This window comes from Pipistrellus kuhlii, unplaced genomic scaffold (genome assembly GCF_014108245.1).
Source record: "Pipistrellus kuhlii isolate mPipKuh1 unplaced genomic scaffold, mPipKuh1.p scaffold_m20_p_3, whole genome shotgun sequence".
NCBI classification, from domain to species: domain Eukaryota; kingdom Metazoa; phylum Chordata; class Mammalia; order Chiroptera; family Vespertilionidae; genus Pipistrellus; species Pipistrellus kuhlii.
This window is the reverse complement of record NW_023425529.1, coordinates 1,649,481-1,660,556: the sequence shown is the minus strand read 5'-3', so window position 1 is coordinate 1,660,556 and position 11,076 is coordinate 1,649,481. Positions and strand designations below refer to the sequence as shown.

At 51.9% G+C, this 11,076-nt stretch overlaps 1 non-coding gene across 1 annotated transcript; it reads left to right on the top strand.

The window, feature by feature from the left end:
- Positions 1-9,647: 9,647 nt before the first annotated feature.
- Positions 9,648-9,719, top strand: TRNAA-CGC. The gene has a single exon. It is a non-coding gene; the product is annotated as a tRNA-Ala (tRNA).
- The last annotated feature ends 1,357 nt before the right edge of the window (positions 9,720-11,076 follow it).

Sequence of the window (11,076 nt, the reverse complement as noted above, 5' to 3'; positions counted from 1 at the left end):
GCTGACGAACGTGTAATAAGACACAGCCTCATAGCACGGCACCCAAAATGGCTACATACAGAACAAACGGAAACCAAAGGAATAAAGTGACAGAACTGAGCCCTAACACGCCAGTCACTACCTTAATAACACTGCATACAGATTAACGACAAAGATTGGCAGATAGACTAAACAACATGACTCGATTTTATGCTATCTGTTAGAAAATTACTTCAAATATGACATAAGCAGGTTGAGATTTTAAAAAAATTAAAAAAAGATGCATCACCAAACATTAATCACAAAAAAGCAAAAGCAATTATAGTCATATCAGATAAGGTAGACTTCAAAGCAAAGGAAATTACCTGAGGGAAAGAGAAATATTACATAATGATAAAAAGGCCAGTCCACCAATGGCAATCATAAACAGGTATGCGCCAAATAACAGGACTGCAAACATACGTAAAGCGAAAACTTACAGAATTAAAAGGAGAAATAGACACATCCCCAAATACAGTTGGAGACTTGAACACTGTCTCTCAATAAATGATAGAACAAATAGGCAGAAGATCAGCAAGGATGTAGAAGAACTCAACAATACCATCAACCAACAGGATCTGATCACCATTGATAGGAATACTCCACCCAGCAACAGCCCATTCTTTTTGAGTGCCTTTGGAACGTGTACCAGGATAGACCACATCCTGGATCAGTAAGAAAACAACAACAAAAAACTCGGTAAACTTTAAATAACTGAAATTATACAAAGTTGTTTTCTCACTACAGTGGAATCAAACTAGGAATCAATAACAGAAAGGTAACAAGAAAAGACTCAAGCTGAAACCGGTTTGGCTCAGTGGATAGAGAGTAGGCCTGCGGACTGAAAGGTCCCAGGTTCGATTCCGGTCAAGGGCATGTATCTGAGTTGCGGGCGCATCCCCAGTAGGAGGCGTGCAAGAGGCAGTGATCTATGATTCTCTCTCATCAACGTTTCTAACTCTATATCTCTCTCCATTCCTCTCTGTGAAAAATCAATAAAATATATTTTTTAAAAAGAAAAGAAAAGAAAAGATTCAAATACTTAAAAACGAAACAAAAACACTTCTGAATAATCCACAGATCAAAGACGAAGTCTCAAGGGAATTCCAAAGTGAGGTTTATTCCAGGGATGTGAAACCAGGTCAATAGTTGAAAAGCAATCAATGTAATCCATTATACTAACAAATGAAAGGAGAAAAATCACATGACCATGTCAATCGATAGAGAAAAAAACATTTGACAAAATCTGACATACATTCAAGGAAAAAAAAAATCTCTCTAAAAAATGTAGGAATGAAGGGGGAAGGAACTTCATTAACTTGATAGAGTATCTACAAAAACCCTAAGGAAGCATTATACTTAGTTATGAAAGACTAACTGTTTTCCCCCTAAGATTAGAAACAAGGCGAGAATATCTGCTCTCACATTTTTATTCAAGATAAAACTGGAAGTTCTGACCTATGCAATAAGGCAAGAAAAATAAATAAAAGCCATTCAGATCAGAAAGGAAAAAGTAAAACTGTTTCTATTTACAAGTGATATGATCATCTGCACAGAAAATCTCAAGAAATGTACAAAAACCAAAATTCCTAGAACTAGTAAGTGAGTCTAGCAAGGTGGCAGGATACAAGATAAGTAATAAAAAAAAAATCAACTGTATTTCTATTGTATACCCTAGCACAGTGGTCAGCAAACTCATTAGTTAACAGTACAATGATTGAAATTTCTTTGGAGAGCCAAATTTTTTAAACTTAAACTGCTAACACCACTTCTTCAAAATAGACTCTCCCAGACCGTGGTATTTTGTGGAAGAGCCACACTCAAGGGGCCAAAGAGCCGCATGTGGCTCACGAGCCGCAGTTAGCTAACCACAGCCCTAACATGAGTGTGTGTGGTCATCAAAATTTAAAATACCATTTACAATCACTTTTTAAAAATTCTTATGTGTACCCCTGTCCAGTGTGGCTCAGTTGGTTGGAGCATTGTCACGTGCACCAGGCGGTTGCTGGTTCGATTCTGGTCAAGGACACATGCTTGGTTGCAGGCATGCAGGAGGCAGCCAATCGATGTTGCATCCTCACATCAAAATTTTTCTCTCTTCCTCTTCCTTCCTCTTTCTTTCTAAAAACATATAAGTTATTCTTTAAATAAAAATAAATAAATAAATAAATAAATAAATAGCTTAGGTCTGAGTCTAACAAACCATAATATAGGTCTTGCATACTGAAAACTATAAAATGCTGATGAAGATAATCAAAGAAGATACATAAATGGAGAAACATACATCAGAAGACTCAACATAGCAAAGATATCAATTTTCCCCAAATTGACATACAGACTTATTGCAATTTCTAAAAAAGAAAAAGAAAAAAAGCCAATAAGATTTTTTGTAGATATCGACAATATTATTCTAAATTTTAAGTAGAAAAGCAAAGGAGCCAGAATCATTGAAACAATTTTTAAAAAAGAACAAAATGAAAGGAATCAGTCTGCTTGGTTTATTATAAAGCTTAGTACAAGGCATATAAAACATATTCTATACCCTCAGCAATTAGCAGAGTGATTGACACATAGATTAGTGGAACACAGTAGAGAACCCAGAAATTAACCACACCAATGTTCCTGACTAATGTTTTATAAGAATGCAAAAGTAATTCAGTGGAGGGAAGACAGGCTTTTAAGCAAATGGTGTTGGAACAACTGGGCATCCATAAGCAAAACACATAAACAAAAACTTGACCTGAGTCTCACGCCTCATACAAAAATCAATTCAAAATGGGCCATGGGCTGAGATGTAAAATTATAAAACTTTTAGAAGAGAAAACACAGGAGGAAAACTTTGGGATCGAGGGCTAGGCAAATAGTTCTCATACTTGACACCAAAACCATGACCCGTAAAAGGTCATCGGACTTCAATCGAAGTGTCAAACTTTTCCTTCATGAAAAAGTTAAGAGAGCCGAAACCGGTTTGGCTCAGTGGTAGAGCGTCGGTCTGCGGACTAGAGGGTCCCGGGTTCGATTCCGGTCGAAGGCATGTACATTGGTTGCGGGCACATCCCCAGTCGGTGGGGGGTGCAGGAGGCAGCTGGTAGATGTTTCTCTCTCATCAATGTTTCTACCTCTCTATCCCTCTCCCTTCCTCTCTGTGAAAAATCAATAAAATATATATTTTTTAAAAAGTTAAGAGAATGAAGAGATTATAGACTGGGAGGAAATATCTGCAAACCACGTCTCTGACAAAGGACCAGTAGCCACAACATTTAATGAACTCTTAACAGTAAAAAAGAAAGAGAAAAAAATCAATTAGAAAGTGGGCAAAACACACGAAGAGACATTTCGCCCCAGAGGAGATACAGGTGGCAGATAAGCACTAGACGGTATGTTAACACCATCTACCATTCATTAAATGCAAATGAAGGCGTGAGATAGCACCCCACGCCTATCAGCGCAGCTCCGATAAGAACAGCGACAACCTCAGGTGCTGGCAGGGCTGCAGGGAACGGACCGGGACCGTTTCTGCGTGGCCAGCAGGAACACCAAGCGGAGCAGCGCCCCAAAAAGGAGCATGGCAGCTTCTGTTTAAAAACTAAACGGTACGACTGACCGCCATGCTGCCCAGCGACTGCATTCCAGGATGTTCGTCCCAGAGAAACGAAGACGGTCACAAACGAACCTGCCCTAGCAGCCTGGTTCTGAGCAGCCCCACCCGGAAACCATCCAGCTGTCCGTCCCAGGAGGAATGGTCCAGCACGCAGCGGGCATTCAGACTGTGGGAAACTCCTCGGTAACAGAAAAGAGTGACTATGGATCAGCATAGCAACCTGGATGGCTCCCCAGAGGATGATGCAGAGGGAGAGAAGTCAATCCCAGTCCTGTAACATCCCTGACATGACAGAACTCCAGAGATGGACACCAGAGGAGTGCGGGCCAGGGGTTACGCAGGGGGTGAGGATGAGGGGAAGTGGGTACGGCCTGAAGGGGAGGGTCCTCTGGGGTGGCCACGGGGTGCCCCTGCTGATATCCTGGTGGTGACGCTGTGCTCTCACCTTCGGGGCAGCCAGGTGAGTCGACAGTTATCTCCAAAGCAAAAGACATTTTGACTTTAAAAAGACATCCAGCCAGAATGGCCTCCCCCAACCCCAGCCCCGAGTCCATGAGAGTGGCGGGGAGCCTGGGTGCCGAGGCTGCCGCGGAGGCCAGATGTGTCCTGGGAGCCGGGGAGCCCGGGAGCCGGGCGCCAGCACCACTGTATCACCTTTGAGGGAACTGAGAGCATGGGGTGGAGCCAGGTGCTAAGGGCAAGCAAATGTTCCAAACGTCAGAGAGAGGGAACTGAGGACACCAGAAAGCAGACACTGCAGAGCTGGGTGGCGGGGACTGACAGTTGGAGAGGGCTCGGGGGGAGAGGACTAAGGGGGAGAGGGCTAGCTGGGGGAGGGCTGGAAGGAAAGAATCTTGCCTCCAAGACCAAGAGGGCTGGGGTTCAAGTCCTGGCCTCACCATTTACTTTTGAGACTTTGAGTCAGTTTTGCAGCCTCAGTTTCCCCATCTGTAAAATGGGAACAGGGTGGTAGCTTCCAAGGTCCCTCTCAATAGTAACTCCATGCTCTCTCCTACCAGACTTCAGCTCTGTGACTCTCCCCAACACAACTCACGTCTCTCAGGTGCACACAGTAGGGCTTCGGGAATCAGGTTCAGGACACAGAGCCGGCAGGAGGCAGGTGACCCCCTCCTACGGCTCTGGCCCAGGCCCTGCCCAGGAGATTCACGACTGGCCAGGAACTTTGCTGAGCTGACCCAGAACTTTCCCTTCCAACCACCCTTTGTTGGCCTCGCCTGGAGTTGGGTAGGATGCAGAGCCTCAGGCCCTGCCCAGGCTGCTAGGCCGGAATCTGCATTCTGATATGATCCCCAGGGGGTTCCTTTGCACATTAATATTGGAGAAGCCCTGCCTCAAAGCATAGAATCCAGTCCCCCTGCCCAGCCCCACTGCATTGACTCCATTAATGAGTTGGTCAATCAGTAACATGTTTAAGTAAATTCTACTCCTGCACCTTTCCTGGGGCCTCCCACTGGGGACCAATCCAGTGTTCCCCAGAGAGCCATCGAGGCAGCCACTGGCTCCCACATTTGGAGAGTCGGCACCCCCTGGACCAGGGGTCTTCAAACTACGGCCCGCGGGCCACATGCTGCCCGCAGAGGAGTCTGATCCGGCCCGCCAGGTTTTTTGGGCAGTGAGCGCAGCCGAGGTGTTACAGTAGGAATTAGTAGTTCATATAGTCCGGCCCTCCAGCTCTCTGAGGGACCGTGATCTGGCCCCCACTTTAAAAAGTTTGAGGACCCCTGCGCCTGGACAAATCAGAGCGGGCACCCATCTGCTGACGGTGACCAACCTGTCCTGGCCCAGGGATTGCCTCAGCAGAGGTCTAGCTACACTGAGCTAGGGCAGCAGTCAGCAAACTCATCTCCACAGAGCCAAATACCAACAGGACAACAATTGAAATGTCTTTGGAGAGCCACATTTTCTAAACTTAAACTTCTTCTAACACCACTTCTTCAAAAATAGACTCGCCCAGGCCGTGGTATTTTGTGGAAGAGCCACACTCAAGGGGCCAAAGAGCCGCATGTGGCTCGCGAGCCACAGTTTGCCAACCACAGAGCTGGGTCTTTTAAATACGTTTTTTGAATTGAATTCAGAGAGAGGGAGAGAGAGAGAGAGAGAGAGAGAGAGAAACATCCACGATGAGAGAGAACCACTGATCGGCTGCCTCCTGCACCACCCTATTAGGCATGGAGCCTGTAACCTGGGCCTGTGCCCTGACTGGGAACCAAACCGTGACCTCCCGGTTCATAGGTTGACGCTCAACCACTGAGCCACACTGGCTGGGCTGAGCTAAACAACTTTAACAGTGAGAAAGCCAAGGCATGTCCCGGACCCCAGCTCAGGCTCCTCCCCCTAACACACACACACACACACACACACACACACACACACAGCCCTGGCCATGCCTCCCCTGAGTCAGAGGGTGACTCACAGGCCCTCCCGCCTCCCTGGTCCTCCCGGGGAGACTGGGAACAGGAGAAGGAGGTGCCGCAGCCGAACCCGAGACAGTGACTTTGGACACAGCGGGGCAGGCACAGAGCTGGCACAAGGGAGGTGACCCCATCCTATGGCTTTGGTCCAGGACTGCCAGGGTCAAGGCCGGGGTCAGGGCCAGGACTCCGGGGTGGCCTGCCCGTGCCAGCCTAGAAAGCAAGGCAGGCCCCCAGGTCAAGTTCCTCCCTCCTCCCACAGGCCCAGGCGGAGGAAGGGCCGGACGTGGAGGGAGGACGGTACCAGGACGGCACCAGCCACAGCTGCCCAGGGAGTTCTCGGGGTGGTGGCCCCTCCGGCTGGCAGCCAACACCCCCCCCCCTGCCAACACCACCGGGCCCCACCCCCTCTGACCGCCTCCGGGCACCGCAGTGTGCAGACAAGGGAGGGAGTCGCCGGGTCTCACGGGCGAATGGCCAGAAACTGGACCGAGGCAGGGCCACTCGGGTCTGGGTGACCCTGTTATCGGCCGCCCCCTCCTCCACCCACCGCACCCCGCCCGTCGCCTCAGGAGCATCCAGCAGCCGAGCGGCGGGCTGGGCCAACAGGGGCCGTGGGCAGGACTGGGGCTGGGAGGACCATGCCACCCGGGCCCACCTCAGTTTCCCTGTTTGGATCATTCCCGTCATCGCTGCCTGTTCTGGCGTCTGTTATACTGTGACCCCGTACGGTGGGAGGGTTCGGGGGAGGATACGCTGGGGCCGCCCTTGGAGGGCTGGCCCGGGGCAGGGGCTCCCGAGGAGGAAGCCTGGGGAGACAGACACCCCCCACCCTGCGCTCCCCCAGACACCCCGTGTCCCACTCCCCCACCCCAAACCCCTCGTGTCCGGTTTGTCCTCAGGGCTGAAGCCTGGGCCCAGCGGGACGGAGGCCGGTGAGCGGTGCTGACGGAGGCGCCGGGGGTGTGGGAGGGAGCGGGGGGTGGGGGGGGCGGAGGGGAGGGAGTCCCCTGGGTCTGGGAGCTTCTCCCCAGCTCTGCCCAACTGCTTCCCAGGCCCCGACAGGTGGTGGGGTGCAGGGCCGGGGACAGGCCCCAGGCGGCCCCCACGCCCCTGCTCTCCGCCTTGATTAGCGGAAACATTCCTACATCTGTCACGGCAAGACGGCCCGCTCTCGTCCTGTCACCCGGGAAACGCACACACATTCCGACTGCACCCAGACTTTCTTTCCATCAAGTCACGGGCCCCCGCGGGCACCCCGCCCCCACCCAGAGCCAAGGGGACAGGTGTGGGGGGAAGCCCCCCCAGACTCCGGTGTCTGCGGCAGCCGGGGAAGGACTGAGTCACAGTTCTCCCTCCCCTCCTCACACACACACACACACACACACACACGCGCGCGCGCGCGCGCGCGCGCGCACACACACGGCTCCCAGCAAAACAAGGATGAGGCACTCGGCCACGCCCACAGACAGCTGTGCACACAGACACTCAGACACACAGACCACTGACCACAAACCCACAGAGAAGGGGGGGCAGCATAACCCCACTCGGCTGAGCTCCTGGAGGGCAGAGACCTCAGCTCTCCGTATCCGGCACACAGTAGGTGGGCAGCGAGGCCCTTCGATACTCCTCTCATGTTGTGCCCATTTCTTCCATCCGCTTCCACTGCCCTCTCCCCCCACTAGGGTATGAGGTCACAGGGACAGGAACTTTCTCCTCTTCACAGCTGTATCCCAGCACCCAGCACAGGGCTTGGCACATAGTAGGTGCTAAATAAACACCCACAGTCCTGCCATCCCCCACCCTCATCCCCCAATCAGGCCTCCCACAGAGCTGCCTGCTTCCCCAGGAGAGCAGACAGCTGTGAGCACACACCCTTCCAGAGCCCAGGTGCACCAGCATCCTCCCCCCCTTCCTGGCTCCAAGTGGCCACCATCTGACCCACACAACCCTCTGTCCTCAACTCCCCAGCCCATCCCCGCACTCTCCTAGGCCCTGGCCATCCTCATCTCCTGCAGGACAGCCTGCCTCAAGGTCCGGTCCACCTCTGCGCCCTCCTTCCAGGCGTCCGTCCAACCACCTCAGGCCGCGCCTGTCTCCTCCAGGCTCCAGACTCCCCTGGACCCGTGCAGGGAATAGGACACCCTCAGTGCCCGGCTGGTGACCAGAGCTTCCTGCCCTCCCAGTGCCCGCTGCATGCCATGCTGTATGTGGCACAGCGGGCGTGCAGGACTGAGGTGCTGCCGCAGCTCCCAGCGCCCTGGAGGAGGCTCTCCCGCGTCCGAACAGGGGCTGGGCCATGGGGCTTGCTCTGGCCCAAGGGATCGGACATGAGCAAAAGTTGGAAACGTGTTTGACAATTATCCACTATGGTCCTGCCTTCACCAGGGAAAGCCCAGACAGCCCCTTTACGAACGGGGGGAGCAGACCTGGACCCCACCCACAGCTTGGAACCAGGTCCAGGAGTGGGGACCAGGCATCACATGGGAGCCCCAGTTTTGTGAGGAGCCACCAGGCTGTTTCCCACGGAAGCTGCACATGAGTTTGACCTTGAAGGTGACCTTGGCGGGTAGCTGTGGGGATGGAGGGAGGAGGCGCAGCCTGAGCAGCAGGTTGGGGAGGACGAGGCTGGGAGGGGCCGGGGCAGGGGCTTTGCACATCTGAATGGCGTGTGGCCCTCATCTGGGGACCGGAGCCCCAGAAGGTTTAATTTTGTTTGTTTGTCTTTAACATTTCAACTTTTTATTTATTTATTTAAATATTTTTATTGATTTAAAAGAGGAAGGGAGGGAGAGAGAGGGAGACAGAAATATCAATGATGAGAGAGAATCCTTGATCAGGTGCGGGCTGAGCTTCCATCTCAGGCATTGCTGTGACCAGAATCGTACCTAGTACATACCTAGATGCTCAACCACTGAGCTGAGCCAGCTGGGCAACATTTCAACTCAAAAAAAAATTATATATATATATATATATATATATATATATATATATATATATATATATATAATTTTAGAGAGAGAGGAAGGGAGAGAAAGAGAGAGAGAGATCATCAGCTGCCTCCCAACTGGGGATCAGTACCCGGCCCAGATTCGAACCCACGACATTCAGTGTATGGGATGACACTCAACCAACTGAGCCACCAGGGCCACAGGTTTTGAGCAAATGGATGACTTGACCACTCTGTCCACCCAGAAAGCTCCCGGGCACTGAGAGTGAAGTAGACAGAGGCAGAAGATTTGGGAGCGGTGGGAGGGGTGGGGGGAGCCCAAGAGGAGGCTCTGGGTGGCTGAAGCAAGAGCGAGTGAAGATGATACCAAGGCCTCAAAAGGAAGAAGGAAGAACAGTGATGACGGAGCCAGGCCAACAGGGCAGGGGCCGGCGTGAGGCCGGTGGAGCGCCTGCCTCGGGCACACAAGTCTAAATAAAGATGTTTCTACTTTATTTAAATGGAAGCAGTGGCAGGGTCAAGAGCAGGGAGGGGCCAGAGAGGCCTTGTGCGGGTGCCAGGATGGAGGCCGGCTTTCATTGTAATTTGAGACTTGGCTCGTTGCAGAACCTTTGCATTGACTTGTATGTGGAGAAATGTTGGCGTTGGGGGTGTAGCTCAGTGGTAGAGCGTGTGCTTCGCATGTACGAGGTCCCGGGTTCAATCCCTGGCACCTCCACTTTTCCTTCACCAACCTCTTTGCCCATGCTTTTGCTGTTCGCAGGAAGAGGGAGCCCAGTGGATCACTTTTGTTGCTCTCCCATCCCCGGGGGCTTCCCAGCTCCCAGCTCGGGGCATTGGCATAGGAAGGCAGGCGGGAGGAGGAAGGAAAAGTTGCATTAAAATATTATTTATCTTGCCTCAGCCGGTTTGGCTCAGTGGATTGAACATCAGCCTGCGGACCAAAGGCAACCAATCGATGTGTTTCTCTCACATTGGTATTTCTCTCTCTCTTTCCTTCTCTCTAAAAATCAATGGGGAAAAACCCTTGGGTGAGGAGATAGATAGATAGATAGATAGATAGATAGATAGATAGATAGATAGATACGGTAGATAGATAGATAGATAGATAATAGATAATAGATAGATGGATAGATTACTTATCCTGATCACTGGATTTTTGGTGCCCCCTGGAACTTTGCTCTGCAGTGAGCACCTCATTCGCCCACCTAGTCCTGGGCCGAGAGACAGATCCATGCATCATGGGGACCGGTGATGTGCCTGCAACTGCCTGGAACCTAGGGGTCCAATAATAAGTGAAGTAGTCGTAGTTCCCTATCCTCAAGTTTACGGCCAACTAGAGATAAGAAATCGAGGCGAGAGCCCGGGCAGGTGGTCTCCCCCTGCGCTAGCTCGGAGGAAATGATGGAGTGGGACACGGAAGACAGGCCTGGGCCGCTGTTCTGCCTCACTGCTTTGCCCACTCAGTCCCCGATCCCGGGGACCCCTGTCCTCTACAGACACCAGAATACCAGCCCCCCATGGTCTCTCATTCCCGTGCAGCCCGGGCCTGCGAGGCTCACCAATCAGGCACCGGCCCAAGACTTCACAACACGTGTGCTGCCGAGAAGCAGAGGGCACCGTGCTGAGCCGCCAGGGCAGCAATGCCCGGGGCTGGTGTCAGGTGTGGGCACGCTGATCCCGGGGGCGGGGGGCGGGCATCCTGTGGGTGTTCGCCGGCTGACCTCAGGGGCCGTCTGGGAGTACCGATCCTGTCTGCATCCGAGCCCAGGTCTCCAGCTCACTCAGGCTTCGTGAGTCACCCAACATTCTTTGAATGCCCTTTTGAATATCTATTCTTTGAACATCCTCTTCTGCTCAAGTTCACCTGAGCTAGTTCCTAACGCCTGCGCGAGGAATGTTGCCTTATATAGAAGTCCGTGCCAGGGGCGGCGCAGACAATGGGTGCTGGAGGAAACTCAGAGAAGCTGGACAGGCTGTCTGATCTGCTTGGCTGGAGACAGGAAAACCCCAACACATGACGAGGGAGCCGGCCTGGAATCCTATGCATGCAGAGGGCACGGGGAATTCAGAGT